This window comes from Sinocyclocheilus rhinocerous, unplaced genomic scaffold, assembly GCF_001515625.1.
Source record: "Sinocyclocheilus rhinocerous isolate Xijiao unplaced genomic scaffold, SAMN03320098_v1.1 scaffold307, whole genome shotgun sequence".
Classification (NCBI taxonomy): Eukaryota; Metazoa; Chordata; class Actinopteri; order Cypriniformes; family Cyprinidae; genus Sinocyclocheilus; species Sinocyclocheilus rhinocerous.
This window is the reverse complement of record NW_015662942.1, coordinates 941,287-949,349: the sequence shown is the minus strand read 5'-3', so window position 1 is coordinate 949,349 and position 8,063 is coordinate 941,287.

The following is an 8,063-nucleotide window of genomic DNA, read 5'->3' as shown; positions in this document are numbered from 1 at the left end:
CAGACATGTTGTGAAGGACTCTACACAGCCTCAAACTCCTCACGCTACCAATGTGAGTTTGACATTCCATCAACACTGCTGTTAGCATGCTAGTCACATGAGACATGTTTTTTGAACATGTTAGGACACAAATAAGAGTATTGGCAGTCAGGAGATTGAAAGTCAGCCTTCCGTCCAAATTATGTTGAAAGCAAAAATCGGTTTACGTTTTGAAGACACAGAAGCTTAAAATACCTTGGAACAGCAGCATTTTATAATAACAAGTTTGATCCATGAATAATCAAAGATGTAATACATCATTTCAAATTTGTGAATTTCAATGAAAAAGCAAACTGTACTGTAGGAATGAGGCAATCCAGTGATGAATTTGGCAATGAAATCTATTTGAATTTTAGTTTTAGAGTTAAAGACATCAACAGAAACATAGCCTTATGGGTAGACTATTGTAAAAGGTACCACAGCAGAAAATACCCTCGGCCTGTGGCTGCTAATACACAGTAAATGTAGAAAAGAACCGAATAAGTCTGCAAAAAAGTGGTTCAACGTTTCTGTGGTGCGATTAGGCTTAAGTTGGCATCTCAAGGGTAAGTACACTGCAATTTGGCTCTTGACAAAGTTTTGGACATTACATGTTTTACAAACCAAAAACCGAAACAGAATAATCCAACATACTACAAAATTAAAAAGAAATACATTTCGCAATTTGGGGCCAGACTGTAGGCCAAAATCTGGTCTGCAAAATCAGTAAGAGACAACGCAAGAACATTAAAAATGTTCAAAAGCAGTCGTTACACATGCAGGAAATCTTTTTTTTTTCAGCTGACTTTGATCAGTGGTTCATTGTGGGTTTGCAGGGTCATTGCTTACTGTTCCATTGTAGCTAGCCATGGTCTTCACTCCATTAGTTTTTATAGGTCGTAAGAAAGGACCTGCCCTGAGGGCTTTTGTTTGATTATAAAGCGTTCAATTTGTAGAAGAACTGTTAACTTAAAGATTATATGTAATATGAACGATACATATGTTTGATAGCATAACATGGGAAATCTATTAAAGATAGAGTACTAAGTTCAAAGAAACATTCATCATTAACCGAGGCTAATACTTATTACGCATTACTCGCATGACGGCAAAAACATTTCATCAGGGTTAAGATTTCCAATCCTGCAGGTGAACGTAGAAAACAAACACAAAGGTTTGTTTTATATTAGCATCATGCTAAATTGAACACAGAGCAGTTGTCACCCAACACTGCATGATTCATTTGCATGTTTCTATTTCTTAACAAAGTGAATATAGAGAAGCTGTTTTGTTTTTAGTTGCTGTTGTGGTTTCATACATTTGCATGCAGCTTGTGCTGATGGCACATTGGCATGCTAAGAAACTTTCTCTGCGAAGTCCTAAAAAAGAGGAACTGACCCCAGACCACAGGGACGCTAAGGACCCACACTTACACATATAGTAGAGAGCAGATGAAAACGTATTTACACGCTCACGTTCACTTAACTACAAAACGACTACTTTTGTACTACTTACAAAACGAAACTTTCCACTCCTACAGTGTATGAAAAACTGTTTTCTGTTAGCGTAAAACACTTGCATTCGGTTTTGCAAATATGAACGTGTTGGAATGTCTCGCTGCCCTTTGCTGCCCTTTACTGCTCATTACTGTTGTAATGGCCATAATGAACCAGACATGAAAATGCAGATAGAGAGAGAGAGAGAGTGAGTGAAAGAGAGAACGAGAAGTTAGAGCTTCTAGGAGTCTGAGAGTGCAATGTCTGAGGCAACACTTTTTGCGTGTTAAATCATCAGGTCTTATCAAAAATCATATCGTAATCTCATTTTGCTAGCTTCCGTTTTGATTACACCACACGGCAGTCACCGCATCAGTTTACTGGACTGACTTTAGCTGTTCTATTCACCAATATAACTCTTTTTCTATATTTAAATCACGTCTCTCATACTTGTGGCATTTTGTGCATTAACACTGTGATCTGTAACTGTAACTCAATATGGAATATGGGTGATCTTGAATTAGCTATATGCTAATTACTATTAAGCAGATATTTAAACTGTCCCTAAAGAAAGATGAAACATTTTTGGTCCAAATACACATCCTTTAAGGTATGTTCCATTAGTTTTAAGTGCTGTCAATTAAACTAGTTACGTCACGTTAACATGCAAACGACAGGATCCCCAGTAGACAAAATATCATGACACTGCAGAAAAAGCAAGCACACATTTGTTTTTTTTTTGACATGAAGCTTTTGTGGTGACTTTGGTTTGACACTTCTGAGTCAAATGATGCAGTGAGCAGGGAATAATGATGGCATGATTAGATTATGTACAGACTAAGTATTTTTTATTTTTTTTGGTCAAATGTCAGCTTTGTCTATTGACAGCAGTTGCTGACATTAGCTAGCTAACTAGCTTTTTTTTGATGAATTGAATTATTATTATTATTATTTATTATTTTTTTTTACTGTTTATTGATAGTCTAGTGAGTTGAAGTGTATAACAATGCTAATATTGAAAAATATATGACAACTGATTATATTCTTAGTCTAGTGAGTTGAAGTGTATAACAATGCTAATATTGAAAAATATATGACAACTGATTATATTCTTAGTCTAGTGAGTTGAAGTGTATAACAATGCTAATATTGAAAAATATATGACAACTGATTATATTCTAGGCACTAAAAACCAGCTAAAACCAGCCTAAGCTGTTGGCTTGTCTTAGCTGGTTTAAGCTGGAAGTTGCTGGTTTTAGCTGGTCTCCCAGACTGGCTGAGCTAGTTTTAACTGGTTTCTCAGCCTGATCAGCTAAAGAAGCGGGCCAAAACCCCTCTAAAACCAGCCTGCAAGCCAGCTATATCCAGACTGGAAAACCAGTTAAATCCAACCAACCAGCTTAGGCTGGTTTCAGCAGTTTTTTTCCCTCAGCAGGGACATACATCTTTAATAATGTTTTTTATTATTTAGTAATTTGTCTCAACTCTTAGTGAACTGGCGAAGTATAGTTTATAACTTGGGACAGCAAATAACCAAGATTGGAGTGTTAAATCCATGCTATTGAGCCCGTTTTGCAGCTGTGTCAATTTAATTAAAATGTATGCCATATACTGAATTCTATGAATGGTATTAATATATATATATATATATATATATATATAAGCAGTGGTAGGCAGATAGGCCAAAAATACATCCAAATAAAAAAACAAACAAACATTGCTTTGCAACCCAACATGGGACATTTTGGTCATCTTCCAGTGTTTGGTTAACCCACTCAATATGACTGAAATAGTATGAAGTCAAGCTCTTTTTCCAGGTTAACAGAAAAAAAAATGAGTATGTGTTTGTAAACATTGTAGTTGCCATGGGAACAAGCACCTGAGAGGCGGTTACCTGCAGTTGACATAACTTTTATTATGACAGCTGTATGTTTGAACATCTAACCTGTGTTTGACTTCCTTGAGATTTGACCCTGCAGTCTAAATATAAGCTCAAACATGTTTTAACTCTAGACCATCTTAACACAATCTCATCATCCAAATAATGCCTCTGTTGGAAGACAATCCTCTCATTATTATGCTAAAAAAGGGGATCAATTATGTGTAAACAAGAGCCTAAAGGGGAACTCCACTAACTACCAGGAAAAAAGGTTTTGGACTGCCAAATAGTTTTCATGAGTGCTTACTTCCATTTTTTGACGTGCCAAATTTGTCTTGTGACACTACTAGTCTGACTTAAAGACCATATGAATTTAAAATATTTTGTTGCTGTTAATCCAAGTTAGCCTATTAGCTTTGTATAAGCTGGTGTCCTGAAACATGACAAATACAATTGTAGCAGATATACAATATTCTTATATATAGGCCTACAATACACTTTACATTTCAAATCCAATATTTATATACTTCAAATCCAGTCTTTAACTGGGACCAACAATGGACCAACTAAAGCCATATATACATTTTGTCCAATCAAATGTTCTTTAGACTGAGAAGATCCCTCCCACTAATACCACCTGCCACTCATTAGCAATAGCAAGTAGCAAGTCATGTTTTGATGGCTATTATGTTTCACCCATGCTCCTAGTTTGGGAAATACATCAACATAGAAAAGAAAACTGGTCTTCAAACCATCCATCCCTCATGTGGTCATGAGTAGTTTGCGAAATATTCATAAAAAGGTATGTACTGTCTATCTTTCATTAATCATACTGGTAAAACCAACAAACAGCCATCCAGTAGAGTCATATTAACATAATGTAGACATGGGTTATTATAGTTAACTAAAACTAAACCATAAAATAACATAAAATTGGAAAATAAATGAATAAATAAAATAAATAAATAAAAATAAGCTTGCCAAGGCAGCATTTCTCCTTCTCATTAGTTTAACTTGATGTACTAAAATAACTAAATAAAAAATAAATTAATAAATAAATAAAAAAAATCAATAGAAATAAACACTAAAAGCTAATAAAAAAACATCTTCTTTTACTATAGCTTAAGTTTCCTTCAAGTTTTCCTCAAAAGTATCTGATATTATAGTGAAAATGTATGTTGATGACAATGATAGCCATCCAGTTATTATTGGTTATATTTTATTACCCGTGCATGAATATTTATTTTTCGACCTGTCTGGTCAGATGCTATTATTCATTTAGCTAAACTCATTGGCGCAGATTTCCTTCCTGTTCATTGTTTTAAAGGGTGGAATTCACTTTTATTAGACTTGATATGCCAGCGGTGGCTCAGTTGAATGCAAAGTGTTGATTAGATCTGCTTAACCAGGGCTTAACTAGACATTCCAGCGCTGAGAATTGTTATCATAGTTGTGTTTATTGGAACGGTCCTTGGCGTAATTCTGCATCAGGTGACTGCTGAATGAAGTATGTCAGTGGTTATACGACCACACCATGGGATTCATGTGGGTCTTCAACAAACCACTCCATATTTACCTACATTAACCACATTTACAGACATTACCCATCGAACTCTTACACACGTCTCTGGTCTGTGACCTATTACCTATTCAATTCTTACTGTCATACCTGAACAGTTATTTGCTTGAAACCACATACGCATTTAGACACACCTAAAACCAAGCTAGTCTAACCACACATATAAAGAGATGTCTGTGTTGACAAAAATTAAACATCTACATCTGTCTGGCCTGGTTTCCCGCTGTCATTTTTATGAATTGTTGGTGATTAGCATGCAGCTGGATTTTGTTTGCATTTTTTGGGGGAGAAATAGTAAAATGTGTTAAAAAGAGTTTTGAGGAGTATCATACTTGGGTTAGTGATATAAAATCTTGTAAATGTGGAGTTTCTAGTTTTTCCACCTTGTACATATGATATCTTTACAAATCTTTTTTTGTGTGTTAATGGCTCTTTCTTTTTATTAAATTGATGCATTTGTTTTGTCTTACCCTGACATTTTTTATTTTATGTCCCCAAAAGTTATCTAAATTAATTTGTTTCAAAAATTAAAGCATGTTAATCATAGAAGAGGCATATTCAAGTCATGAATGTGTGAACTGCGTTTTTATATCAGTTTTTGAACACATTAATAGATACAGGCAATAAAAAATGAGGGTCATGTCAATGACCCATTTATTGATAGCAAAAAGCACAATCACATTAGCCAAATTACTGAGCAAATACACAGATGTATAACTTGGAAGCACACATTCTGTGTGGCCCAGTGATTAGATGAAATAAAAATCAAATGATAGCCTATATCTTTATAACATTGTGTAATAATCACAACTATCATCATCATCATCATCATCACAGAAAATCAAAGCCTTACAGTCAGTCTGAAAACATCATAAAACATATGGCATATAACCACAATTGACTTCAATTACAAAGCCTGTCAGTTTAATTTCAGATTCTTAGTTTGGCACTTTTGTGGAAGCGTCTTGGCCCAACCCGATGAACTATTGCCAAGAATTTTAATAAGGCTGCAGTCATACGTGAAAATACATGCTTCATGTTGATAAAAATGAGAGTCGTTTTACTGTTTGTGCTGATGCTGTAATGAACAGTCTCTGTGAACCTTTGCTTCAAACGCCAGGAACGCTGTCCCTCTGTTGCTAAAGTGAGCAGTTATCTGTGGTCTGTATGTTTGTTTTCAACACTCTTTTGCCATTTGAGAATGAGGTGTTCAGCATTGTCTTTTCAGCAATCGTAAATCTTTAGCATAATCTCCCGTCAAAACATGGCAGATAACAGATAATCATCTTTCTCTTTCGATTGGGGAAGCCTGAGGGACTGCAGGGTGGCTGAATAGAAATAGAGAGACTTAGTCAGGGAGGGAAAAACAATAATATGTAGAAGAAGCTATTTGGAAGTTTATGTGTTAGTGGTGTTGCAAGCATCACTATTATTATTCAACTTTGGAGTATACCGCACTAAAACAGATATGAATGATGTCTCAATTTGAGAAAATCTGTAATATTACTTTGCAATACAATACAATTGCATAAAAAAAAGATTACTGCGATTAGTTATCACAACTTAAAATACAACATTAGAATATGTAAGTAATCATTGTTTCAACTTAAAAAGTGTTTGTTCTTGACTTAATGATAGGTTTAGTTAACTTTAGTTTGGTTAAATTGGATATTTCAATTATCACAACACATGTTGAGTTGTTATAACTAATTGCAGCAGCAGTTTTTTTTACAACATGGCACAGGTCGGATATGACCCACAAATGTGTAAGCAGGAAAAAAAAGTACATGGATTCTGATATTCTCAGATTGGTTTCAGGTCAAAATTCATATGCGGAAATATGAATCGTGCATTTGCATCTACCATGTGAGTGGCCAGATCGGAATATTCCCTGTCAAAGTTGTACATCATTGAAAAAAACGACAGTGGTGAATGATGTCAACTCAGGTCTACCTTGGGTTGTTTTACCAAGCGTATAATGTAAATGTAGATATCGGTCACTTTTAAATGAAGATGAAGGTGGTCGTCAAAAAAATCGGATATAGTCAACAAATCAGAACTGGGCATCAAGACCTGCAGTGTAAATGCAGCCATAAAGAGTTTTACTCTTTTGGCCACATAGTAACCACCTTGAACACCCTAGTAACTGCATAGAAAAACTAGCAATATGGTGACTAAATGAAAGAAAGTTCCATCTTTCAGTTAAAAGATTTTTTGATAGAGGCATTGGCTGTTTATTTACTATTAATGGTGCATGCATGCTAGCGAAATAGTGTATAAAAAAGTATAATTTGAGCAGGACAAGCAAATTTTATGAGATTATGTTTGTCAGATTTTGAATGAGCCATCTGAATGAACCGATTAAAATGAAATGAATTGAACTTCATAATACTACAGTGCTTGATGAATCACTTATTTTAACAAATTTGTTTACATGAACTATTCAATGAACAAACTACCTAAACAAATCAATCCATTAAATTTAACATATTAAAGTTTGGAGTACATCACACTAATACAGGTATGAATTACGCCTCAAATCATGCATCTTGGTAAGAAGAGGTGCAACATTACTTTTAATTACTTAAAGGAGACATATTATGCCCCTTTTTACAATATGTAATATAAATCTCTGGTGTCCCCAGAATGTGTCTGTAAAGTTTCAGCTCAAAATACTCCACAGATCATTTATTATATCATTTTGAAAATGCCTATTTTGAGTGCAGAAACACACACGCTGTTTTTCGTGCCTGTCTCTTTAAATGCAAATGAGCTGCTGCTCCCCGCCCCCTTTTCCAGAATAGAGCTACGCCATTAGAGCGCGTACCTGCTAAAAAACATCTGTTTTGGTTCTGATGATCATGTTTATCGCGCTGAAATCATGCGTTTTAAACCATATTAGTTTAAACTTCAGATATAAGGTTTTCTGAGAGCACACATCCGAAGCACACGGACAGAAAGCGGCTGTCACAGCATGTGAGTACTAAACTAAGTTCTCATTCACACACAAGTTTACATTAAAAACACATGAGTTACGAAAACAGTCGGTTATGTCTGTGAAGGTAAACAGCTGAGAAATAAATCGCATGTT